Here is a 12,601-nt window from a genome sequence, read left to right as displayed (position 1 = left end):
CCGGCGCTTTTTGATGGATTATCCTGTGGCACCAGAGTAGAGCTTTAAAAACAATCCTCTTGTTATTATAATTTACTTCCTTTTTAGGTCTCGCGTGGCGTCGGGTGCGCACATGCGCACTCGAGCTCGCGAGATTTAATGTTTTGGAGTAGTGAGGTTAAGCCCCGCCCCTCTTCCCCATTGGCTGGCCTCCTAAACAGTGGCCAGCAATTGGAGAAGAGGTCCTAATGATGTTCTTCTTTGTATCTAAGCCCCGTCCTTTTCAGATTGGGGGACGTGTTTTTTATCTTTGTTCTACCTAGTGACGTTCTCAGTCAAAAACACGCCCCCCAGTCTGAAAAGGACGGGGCTTAGATCCAAAGAAGAACCATTTGTCTGTAAGCCCCGTCCTTTTCAGACTTGGGGGGCGTGTTTTTGACTGTTGTTTACAGCCTAGAAAACACGCCCCATAATCTGAAAAGGACGGGGCTTAGAGACAAATGGCAGCGCTTGTTTTACGATGCTCGCTGCGGAACCAAGATGATTTCCCACAATTTTTTTAGCTTCTGTGTACTTATTCGAGTCTTCCTCCTCTTCCTTTTCGATTATTGCAGTACATCAAATATGTCTCTTCCTTTAACTCCCAATAATTGTTCAGAGTAGCTTTTTTTCCTCTCTACACTAAAGTCTGCACATCCCATACGCTCCACGCAGCCTGTTCTCGTCGACCATCCAAAAGTACTAGCTAGCATTTCTCTCTCAGGGCCGACATTGGTTGGAGCTCGGAGGTAGTACTACCGCCCTACAAGCCCTGCGATTAGATAACAAATAATCCAAGGCCCCGAAAGTAATGGTCCACCGCTCGCGGGCCGCGGCCTGTTTACAGTGCAGCTGGCTGTGTAGAGGCAGACGGTCAGACCAGGGAAAGGGGGTGACTTTGCAGAGGCATATCTTGGTGGACCTATACCGACAAAAACTAACAGTACAGACGATGTTCTAAGAACCATATTGCTTGCAGGGGGACTTTAAGTAGCATGTGGTGGAGAGAAAAGGGGCAGCTCGTGAGGCTCTTGGAGATATGGCAGAAAACATGGCAGGCCCCTGAAGTCTGAGCTGGCAGAAGACGGTAGTGTTTGGCTCACAAATATTTTTGTTTTTCACATACACCCTCACTCACCCTCTCACTCTCACACACCCTCACTCACCCTCACACCCTCTCACCCCCTCGCCCTCACGCACCCTCACCCTCACATCCTCTCACCCTCACACCAGGCACACTGTGTGTGTGTGTGGCGTTGTGTGTGTGTGTGTGTGTGTGGCGCTGTGTGTGTGTAGCGCTGTGTGTGTGTTTGTGTACGGCACTGTGTGTGTATGTGGCGCTGTGTGTGTGTGTGGCGCTGTGTGTGTGTGTGTGTGTGTGTGTGGCTGGTGCGCTGTGTTTTTGGCTCTGTATGTGTGGCTCTGTGTGTCTGTGTGTGTGCTTGGCTCTCTGTGTCTCTCTGTGTGTGTGTGACTCTCTGTGTGTGTATGGCTCTGTGTGTGTGTGTGTGGCTCGCTGTGTGTGTGGCTCGCTGTGTGTGTGGCTCTGTGAGTGTGTGGCTCTCTGTGTGTGTGGGGGTGCAAATGCAATAGGTCTCGCATTTGCGAGAGATTAAGCTATTGGCATTGTAAATGACAATGCCATTTATTTATCTGTTTCCAAAACCAACACATAAATAACAATATTGTCATTTACAATGCCAATAGCTCTAACTTTTGCAAAGGCGAGACTGTTGCATAGTAAATGCTTGTTTTTGTTTCTTTTCAGGAATAGTTTGTGGCAAAATGTTCTGGTAAGTGTTCAATTCAACACTATTTTTGCTAGATTACAACCTCTAAGATTAACAGGTATGCTCAACAATAATTTTTTTGACTTAGCTTAGGTTGTAGCAAAGCTTGAATTTCTCTCTAAATCTGCTTCTTTAGCTTTTCTTTAAATATTCCTACTGTAGTGTTCTGTTCTTGGTAGCAGCAATATGGACTTTCACAGCAGCGTATTATTCTTCACTCCTTTTTAGGTCTCGGCCTGCGTAGGCTGCGCTTACGTAGTCTCGCCCGCGAGATCTTATGTCTCTTAGTGTGGGGCTTGATTCCGCCCTCTTCTCCATTGGCTGGCTTCCTAAACAGAGGCAGCCATTTAGGAAAGGGGGGCGTCTGTCAGTTTAAGCCCGTCATTTTGGGATTCAGGGGCGTGTTTTTTCATGTTCTTTCTCTCCTCTTCCCATTGGCTGGAATTTTACATTCCAGCCAATGGGAAGAGGAGAGAAAGAAAAACATGCCCCAAAACCGAAAATGACGGTGTGTTTCTCCGAGGCATTTCTGATTGACCTCGGAGAAACATGGTGGTGTTCATGGCGTGGTCCGCTTTGCTGCCAGAGCTCGCTTTGCTGCCATCTAATGAGGGTAAGTACCTGCCCTCTATTGATGCCCCGACGCGCGCGTTGATGACAGTCCGGCAGGTATTGGAAACGAGGGTGGTCGGGAGGGACAGCAGAGGGTCCAGGGAGAATATTCAAAAGGAGGAGTCCCAATCTCGCTATCACAGTCGTAGATGGGCCCGCCAACAACTCCCACTCACCCGATGATGATATGGGGCCCTATGCACTCACCATCTTGTCGCCAGTCGGCACACCTACTCTTATCCGGGCCCCACAACCCGGGCCAAGCGGCATCCAGTGCACTGCGCACGCTCCACCAGGGTGCGAATTCAGGAGTCTGCAGGGGGGGTGGCGGTGTTGGGCCTGCCTATGCCTCCAATATACTGGCACCCGGTTGCGGCCGCGGACAGCAGCGCGCCAAAGAATTCTCCAAAATGGCCGGAAGCGCGGGGAAGCAAGTATGCCCCGACGGGGCTCCACCAACATTCCAGGTTGCGGGGCACTGCAGGCGCCAAGTCGGCAGGTCCCTGCTGCGGTGCGGCCGTCCAACGGCGGTTAGGGTATACAGGAGGCACCGGCCTCCACTCCAGGGGCGGCGCGAAGACTCCAGTGCAGGCCAACCCCGAGCAACCCCCGCGCCAGCATTTTCCAGGCTTTTCTGGTAATTTCTACATAAGGATCTCCCAATTAAAAAGAAGTGGCAGCAGGCTCGGCTGGCAGCGGGAGGATAGTGCGGGAGCAAGATCCGAAGAAAACAAAAGGCAACAGAGCACAGGACGAGCAGGCTTCGGCGAAGACTACAAAGCACACTTTTCTGGACAGACACTCAAAGAGCTATTGGGACTGGGAGCAGGCTCCCCAGCTCACTGGATTGAGGGTGCGTCCCAGCAGTATGGAGTGTGCAGGCCCCAGAGGCACTTCGAACAGGCAGGTTCCTGTGTTTTGGCGGTCAGGCACTGCACCCGTTGGTGAAGAGCGGTGGTGAGCTGCAGAAAGAGGTTCTGTTCGGAAACGAGGAGAACGGAATCGCCATGGCCAAGTCGGGTTAGGGAGATCCTCGCTGAATCGCGGAGCAGAGAGCAGATGCTACCAACGTTAACAACTGGCACTGGTAAGTAGTTACCACATGAATAGATTTCCGGTGGTGCTGGAAAAGGGAGATTGATGGGAGAATGAACCAACCCTGTCGGTGAAAGAAGTTAATTATTTTTCTGGTAAATAGTTGGGTTTATATGCTTTTAGTCGGATATGTGGAGAGGTCTCTGCTTTGAAAGTCTTAAAAAATGCTGTATATTTTAATTTTTTTACAAAATATTGTGTTTCCTCTCACTTAATACGCCTACCAGTTCGCATTCATCTCCCTTTCCCCTGGCCCTGTGGAAGGACTGGGTTATTTAAGACCCAGCGGTGCCAGGGGACAACACCTGAAACCTTCGTGGGTAACCTGCTCCGGCGTACGAATGACAGAGACACGGGACACTTCCTCCGGCGTCAAAGATTAGAGCTTTATTACTGCAGGGAACACAGAAGTCACAGCAAGTACAACACGTGCAACTTGGGGAGACTGCTTCAAATTGCTGCAAGTGGGTCGCTCCTTTTATACACGTTTCTTCCATAGGTTTACATGGTACACGAAGGTTTACGACTCGGTTCCCATAATTATCCCCGAGAGGGGTCGCTTTGGTCACTTTGATACATTTAGAGTCTGAAACATAAGTGCGGATGCATTTGGCGGTTCCCAACTGTAAAAACCCATCTTCCCACCATTAGTACATTCCAACCAGCAGTAAAACAGATCGAAGAAGGAACAAGGACAGGTGCAGAGGAAGATGGAGACAGTGGGGGAATCGGAAAGGGTGTAAAAGAGGAGGTATCGGGAAACACGAGCTACAGGCATCAAAGGGTCGTGCCTAATGAGATGCACGGCTGAGACAATAAACCGGCACGGCAGGATGAGCCTCGGGCGGGGCCATCTGCCTTACAGTATCATCCCCCTCGTCATAAAGACTTTTTCAAAGGACATGTGTCTTCCGCAGATATCTTGGGAATCCCAGGGTCGCGAAGCGGACAACGTCCGTTTGCTGGCTACTTGAGGGCAAGAGACAAAATGGACGCCGTATCTAAGATGGAACCCGTGGGTACAGATAGAAAAAACCCACGTAACAGACGAACGGTTTAGGTTAACACAGCGAAACTGCATACACCCACTAAACTCGTCATTTGCGGTTCATAGATACCAGACTCGACCATATTCGTGCGAGTCGAAAACACCACTTACAATTGTCACGGAACCTCAGACGCTCCTTTTGCCCTCATGTAGGCAAGCACTAGTCGGAATCATACTCAATATTCATCAGACCATCTAGATGTTGCTGTAACATAGCTCTGTCCAATCGAGCTCCTTCGGTAACAGGCGGCTGTCTTATACACGTTGTAGCACAGAGGCCACATAAGGCAGGACCACACTGCACACAAAGGCAACACGTGAACAGGAATGCCACAACAACTCCGATAATCATCAGAATCTTCCAACCCCAAGTCGACATCAGGCCCCAAAACCACCCAAGTAGCGTCCAATCCCCTACGTCCACGTGTATGGACTCAGAGATCTTATGCAACTTTGAGATGGCTTGATAGACAGTCGGAGCGTTATCAGGAATGAAAATACAGCAGCTCGAATGGATCACCTTACATACCCCACCTCGATCTGCTAAGATCACGTCTAAAACCATACGGTTTTGTAACGTCATAAGTCTATCCGCCTGAAGTTCTGTGGTGATATTACCAAGGGCACTGGCAGTAATATTAGCTGTCGATTCTACCACTCGAGTCAATTGTCTCAGGTTCCTACTATTAACCATAGGCCCCCAAAACGGGAGGAAACCCTTGAAAAAGTCTCCTGCCTCTTGACCGGCAGTATCCTCTTCGCTAATTACGCCTCTCACAACTCTAGTCTTGTGATAGTCTGCGTCTACAGTGAACGTCGGAGGCAACAGATTTGCGATAAAACATGAGCCCGCAAAGTCGGAGGGCAACCATGCATACGCACGATCAAGGCAGACAAAGTATGTACCCTTGGCCGCCAGAAACACAGGGGATGAGACCATCGGCAGAATGTAATTCTCTGTGCAAGCACTCTCTCCGAGTCGAGCTTTCGATCTTCGGCCACGACCCATTAAACAAAAATTACCAATGTGGGGTACGACCCATATCGGAGGTGAGCTTTTAAGCTGTTTATCACTCGTGAGCGCACTATACTCGACCTTACTCAGGACCCTATAGGCTTGTATCTCTTCCTCCGGGATGAGCGACGGCTCATAGATATCTCTATCCAAGTCTTCTATCGCTATAGACAAAGGCTTGTGATACGAGCCAGGGCCAAAGTAGGGGGAACGTGGCTCTCGACTGGGGTAAGAATCTAGTGCGCTTCGAAACATTGTTTGAAATGCTCGAGCGGAACCCCGGGAACTATACGGTAAAACCAGATATGGTATTCCCCTATCCGTGGTATGTGGCATCAACCCACACACCCAACAATTAGTGGTGTTAACCACTAACTGGTGCTGGTGAAGGAGCTGGATAAAGGAATTATTGCGGAATTCTACACGTCTAGCCTGCTCGTGTTCGGGTAAGATATGAAAAGAATGAGGGGATGCAGTGGAGGTAAGTTTAGGGTCAGAAGTAGGAGTAGGTATGGCAGAAGGTAAGAAGTACGACATCATATAGTACACCCCACCCGCCAATAATGCAGAAACAGTCAAAAGCAATATGAATATCTGAAACATAAAACATTTGGTACGACTAAGTTGTTGTAGCTTGAATCTTTGTGCCTGAGCTTCTTCCAAGTCCATCAGCTTTGCAAACGCCATCCCCTATGACCGTCCGCAACGTTTCTTGACGCACTTCGTTCTGTGTAGCAGTAGTCAATACCTAGGGGTTCCCAGGAACCGACGGTCTTTAACCTAGTGTCAAGACCTACTAACCAGAAAGAAGTACACGCGCGGCCCTACGGCCTTTATTTACAACTATGTAAATACAAAATGTCTCTCAGCTGTGGAAGCAAAAACACATGTGGAATGAAACTCAATATATACAAAAATAATTACAATGATACAGGTGTTCAGACTGATCGTGGAAAACGGGATAATGCCATTGCCAAGGGGCAGAACGAAATCTTTTTATTTGTCCTTAGTGCTGAATCGCAAAAAGTATCGAGTTTTCCCAGGACGTGTCTGTTCGTCAAACAAAGGATCCGTTGAAGAAACAGAGTTCTGTTGATCAGTCGAATGTTCTGGTCTTGAGTCTTTTGGTGACAAATGTTCAACAGTGTCTTTCTGCTGCACTGGGGATTCTCCGACAGGTTGTGCATCGCTAAAAGGTACAAACGCCGACAATCCTTCGGATTCAGCTGAAGCAATGCCCCTCCTCACCCACGAGTCTGCCGGTAACGGTATAGGAACTTTCTTCGTATGGGTGGCATGCACCCAATTTTTCCGGCCCTCTAAACGAACGGCAGTTCTCGTGGCAAGGAGGACCTGATAGGGTCCAGTGAACATGGGCTCCAAATTCTTCTTACGAGCAAAATTTCTGGTTACCACCCAGTCTCCGGGCTGGAACTGGTGGCCTGGACCCTCCGTCTGCGTCGGCAATGCTTTGTAAACCTGTTGGTGAATTAACCTCAGTTTAGCAGTCAGATCATGAAGATAGTCAATCAACATTGGGTACTCAAGATCACGGAACACACCCGGTCTCGGGACCCCCCACACATTCGCAGGGCGACCGAACACTATCTCATAGGGACTAAGCCCTACTCGGGAGTGTACGGTTGCCCTTGTTGACAGTAAAGCTAAGGGTAAAGCGTCAGGCCACGAGAGACCAGTCGTAGCCTGAATCTTCGCTAGCTTTAGTTTAAGGGTGCCGTTATACCCTTCAACCAAACCAGCCGACTGGGGATGATTGGCACTGTGGAATTTTTGGTTAATTCCAAGGCCTTTGCACACACTCTTCATCACACTCCCCACAAACTCACTTCCGTTATCAGACCATACAACCCGAGGCATTCCGTACCGAGGAAAGTATTCCTTCAGTAGGATTTTTGCAGTTGACAAAGCAGTGTTGTCTTTGAGAGGATAGGCTTCAATCCATCGGGAGAACGCGCAAACCACGACTAAAACGTATTTCAGGTTATTGCATCGCTCCATATGGATGAAGTCTAATTGAATCACCTCAAAGGGACACGTAGGGGGAGCAAAACTACCAGGAGGAGTTGGGGTTCCCTTACCAGGATTGTACAACATACATACCATACAATTCTTAACCAAACGTTCAGCACATTTCATGATACCATCATTCTTCCACACAGGAGACAGCAACTTACAAATACCTTTCACGCTAATGTGTGCTAACCCATGTGCCATTGTCACAATAGCCAGCACATATGCATCTGGCAACATCCATCTCTTATGTTCCGACAAGTCTACCCAACAACCATTCGCATCCAACTTTCCCGCACTTTCTTTCCACTTCGTCTTTTCAGTCTCGGTGGCCTCATTTTGTATCGCCTTCACACTCTCGATAGTGTCTTCACACATACTAGACTCTGTAGGCCACCTAACCGAACTCGTCACATACATTCGAGTGCTAAGGTTCCGGGCAGTCTCCTTAGCAGTCTCATCCGCAAACGCATTACCACGTCCAACATCATCCGTCACCTTACGATGCGCACTACATTTAACAATCGCTACCTGCTTAGGTAACGTAAGTGCATCCAAAAGATCATTCACAAGCTGACCATGCTGAATCTTCGTACCATGCGATGTCATAAAACCTCTCTCTCTCCACAACCGTCCAAAACTATGGGCGACGCCAAATGCATATTGGCTGTCGGTAAACACATTTACACGTCTCCCTTTCGCTAACACACACGCTCTAGTAAGAGCAATCAGTTCCGCAGCCTGGGCAGAATTCTGATTCAATCTTGCAGCTTCAACAACAGTATTCAACGTCACGACAGCATATGCAGTAGTGACATCGCCGTTCGGCAATTTAAAACATGAACCATCCACATACAACGTTCCGTCTGGATCTTCTAAAGGGGTGTTTTTAAGGTCCACTCGACCTTTTGTTTCCTCTTCGGTCCTCAAATAACAGTCATGCTCTGCTATTTCATCTGACTCCGTGCTAATTGGTAACAAAGTTGCCGGGTTCAGAACATTGCAACATTTTATCTGAATATGACTTGCCAGCAGCGTCAACTCGTACCCAGACAACCTCGCACTCGTCAAGTGCTGAGTTTTCGTACGATTTAAAAGAGTATCGACTGCGTGCGGAACCATCACCGTAAGCATATTATCCATGACCAATCCTGCTGATTGTCGGATGGACACCGCAGCTGCCGCTGTTGCTCTCAAACAACTCGGCAATGCTCTAGCTACCGGGTCCAAGGTCGAGGAAAAATATGCACATGGACGTTGCTTACCACCAAAAGGTTGCGTTAAGACACTCAAAGCACAACCTTCCCTCTCGTGAACGTATAATGTGAACGGCTTAATGTAGTCAGGAGTACCTAACACAGGAGCCGAACACAATGAATCACGCAATTCAGAAAAACTCTTCTGACATTCTTCCGTCCATGGTAAAGGGGTTGAAACATCCTTGCACGTAAGAGCCACCAATGGTTTCGCTAGCAATGAAAAATTTGGAATCCATTGCCTGCAATACGACGTGATACCTAAAAAGGCACGCACATCTCTTTGGGTTGTTGGCACAGTCATTCGCGCAATTGCTGCAATTCTCTCTGGGGTCAACCGCCTTCCCTCCTTTGACAATAAGTGACCTAGATAGGTTACTTCTTGACAACAATATTGGAGTTTAGAAGGTGACACCTTGTGATGTAAGTCACAGAGATGTTGCAGCAACGACACCGTAGCAATTTTGCAAATGTCCTGAGTGTCCGCAGCCACCAATAAGTCATCGACATATTGGATTAAGGCCGCACCAGCCGGCAACGTAAACGCATCCAGTTGACCCTTCAAGGCTTGACTGTATATTGATGGACTCTCACAGTAGCCCTGAGGAGCGCGTTTAAACCGGAAGCTGCGTCCACCAAGAGAGAAACCGAAAAGGTCTCTGCTCTCTTCTGCAATCGGAATGCTGAAGAACGCATTCTTCAGATCGATCACCGAAAACCAAGATGCAGAAGCTGGAATCAGAGTCAATAGCGCCGTGATGTCAGGTACAACAGGGAACTGAGGAATCACAATTTTATTTACCTCCCGTAGATCGATAACAAAACGATAAACAGGTGGTTTCGAAGGATCAGTACGTTTTAGAATGGGCAGTACAGGGCTGTTGCACACGTTTCCCCGCGTTTCTTCAATAACGTCTTTCTCGATCAAATCATAGATGATCGCTAACAGTGCTCGATCACCATCAAGAGAGATACGATACTGGGGAATACGTGGCAATCGCACATTAGATTTCAGTTGAACAACATAAGGGGAGATGTCAAGCAGGCCCACATCATTGGGACCTGTTGCCCATAGAGACGCAGGAAGAGAACTCAATTCCGGTGGAAGCTTATCGAGAGACAAGTACATAGGAGAGACAACCCTCTCTCCTAACGTAAGCTGTACACCCGCAGGAGAACAATACAAAGTTGCATACAAACGTTTTAGCAAATCCAGGCCCAAGAGATTTTCACCACAACCAGTAGTCAAAATCAACGGAGCTTCAAGCTCACGTGGCCCAATTGTAAGGGGCAAAGGGCGTGAAACTGGATTGCTAACGGGGGCGCCAGAGAATCGAACGGAAACATTTGTTAAGCCAGACAAAGGTGCGCCAGGGAGTTTCGAATGCATAATAGAACTTTTCGCTGCACCAGTGTCCAACAGAAAAGGCTCAACGACGCCCGATGTAGCAACTGCGACGTAAGGCCCTCTCTGATCAACCGGAACTGATACCACTCCCTCTCCTTGTCTATGGCTGTCCTAGTATTTACTGTCGTCAGGTCCCTGATCGATGTAATAATCGTCTACATTGTACTGCGCAGATCGTCCTTGCGATGATCCACGTTGATCGAAACAGTTATTAGAATTTGATGAGTTATCTGAACGGTCATTCTGAGCACCACGACCCCTACCGCGCGATGTCTGCTGAGAACCACCACGACCTCCCCTAGATGAGTTACCACTATTACGATCGTTTAGAACAGGACAATTGAATTTTAAATGACCCTCCTGTCTACAATAGGCACACTGATTGTACCCTAACGAGGATCTTTGAGAAGAGGAGTCATTTCGAGATTGTGATCTATTTGATTGTGGCTGCGATCTATTTTGCTGTGAGGCATTCTGATTTGAACGCGGAGGATACGCTTGCTGTAACAACACTTTAGTTTTAAGTTCTTTCGTCTTTTTATCAGCGCGATCGTTCTCCTCTTTCTCTCTGTTCTCATAATACTGTGCTGTAGCCAATATTTGAGCCGAGGTAGAAACGGCCCACGCACTTTCAGAATTTTTCAACTTATTGCTCAAGTCGGGCAATAAGTTAGAGACAAATTTGTCCACGAACAACCGTTGACCACCCTCAGTGCCCATATCCTGCCCACTATGATCGATGAATGCCTCCTCGAATCTCGTAAAGAAGTCGGAGACACTCTCATCCTTCTTCTGCTTACAAGCTGACAATTTGTCCCAATTCACCCTCATAGCTGGCATAAGAGTTTTCATTGGCGTAATTATTCTCTGAGGGAGAGCAGCAATCAGCTGTTCGGGTTTAGCACCACCAGTTTGCAACCCATCCGCCGCTATAAGGGCAGCCCAATCACCGCCTAATTCGTTGGGATGGTTTTCCTGACGAATCTTAGCCCATACCGGTTGCGGTACTACATTGCCAAACAGCATATCAATGTCGGCAAGATTCATCACCGTAGCATCTACAAGCTGCGACAATTCTTTATAATACCCTGCAGGATTTTTGCGAGGGTCAGGCAAAGATTGCTTCACCTGTAAAACTTCCGATCGTTTCCTTGGGAGATGAATCCATATTCTCTGGAAATGTGGCAGAATTGGCGGAATATGGGCTGCATCACCCGGCATCCACACTGGTGGGACTTCACGCATGGGAAACTGACCAGACGCATCTAACTGTCTCTCAACGTCCTCAACAAACAAGGCTTGAGGTATAGGAGTGGGACGAAAAGATAACAACCGCTCAACAGTACGTCGAACGTTGGTATCCACTATCAGTCCGTTCGAGAACTGAAGCTGTAGATCAGACAAAGCGGTCAACACCTCGTCAGGTGCATCAGCCGATATCTGATCGCGCAAAACTTTGCACATTTCTTCGAACACAAATCTTTGTGTCGGTACATTGAATTGACAGAACGTATCAAGTACAGCACGTGGAGGATTTCTAAGAGGATGCGTCATCCAACCCATCGCCATATTGTATAGCGAAGCACGTTCCCTGTTACCGGGAAGCTGACTACGTCTCTGCGGACCATCCGAACCAGCGGACCCAAGAACAGGTCCGAGAGAATGAAAGAAGCTAGCCGCAACAGGAGAAGTACGACTACGAGTAGATGGAGAGGTATAGCACAAGGGACTAACAAGAGAAGGAGTAGAGACAGAAGCAACAACAGGAGTTAGTAGAGCAGAAACAGTAGCGGGAGCAGGAGTATGTGGAAGCGGAGGAGCAGTAGGAATAGCAACAGGCAAGGGAGCAGGAACAGTCGGAAGAACAGGTGCAGGTTGAGGAGCAGGTTGAGGAGCAGGTACAGGGGGGACCACAGGAACTGCGGTACCCTGTACATACGGAGGTGGCAACTTCATAAGATAAGACATTAAAGGATCCTCAACTGATTCTTCCTTCTTATCCGACTCCGTAGGCAAAGCAGGATAGCATTTATCTATGGACATACGCTGTAGCCTATCAAACACTTCCTTTTCCTTATCCTCCTTATCACGCTGAAACCGCTCTGCTTTCTTCACAATAGTAGCAACACCATCTCTCTGATTACGTTTAGTCTGTCTGATCTCTTTCTGTCGGGCTTCTTTACGCCACAACCGAAAGGCATCAAACATGGCCGGCCTTGACTTTTTCGCAAATAATTTAGCCTCAAGATTATCTAAAATTGGAGTCGTCAAATATCACAACAAAGTACCAAGAACCACAAATGCAATGGAACCATGCAACAACTAAGT

The sequence above is a fragment of the Lissotriton vulgaris genome, chromosome 2_1 (assembly GCF_964263255.1).
Source record: "Lissotriton vulgaris chromosome 2_1, aLisVul1.2, whole genome shotgun sequence".
Classification (NCBI taxonomy): Eukaryota; Metazoa; Chordata; class Amphibia; order Caudata; family Salamandridae; genus Lissotriton; species Lissotriton vulgaris.
This window is presented reverse-complemented; position numbering follows the sequence as displayed.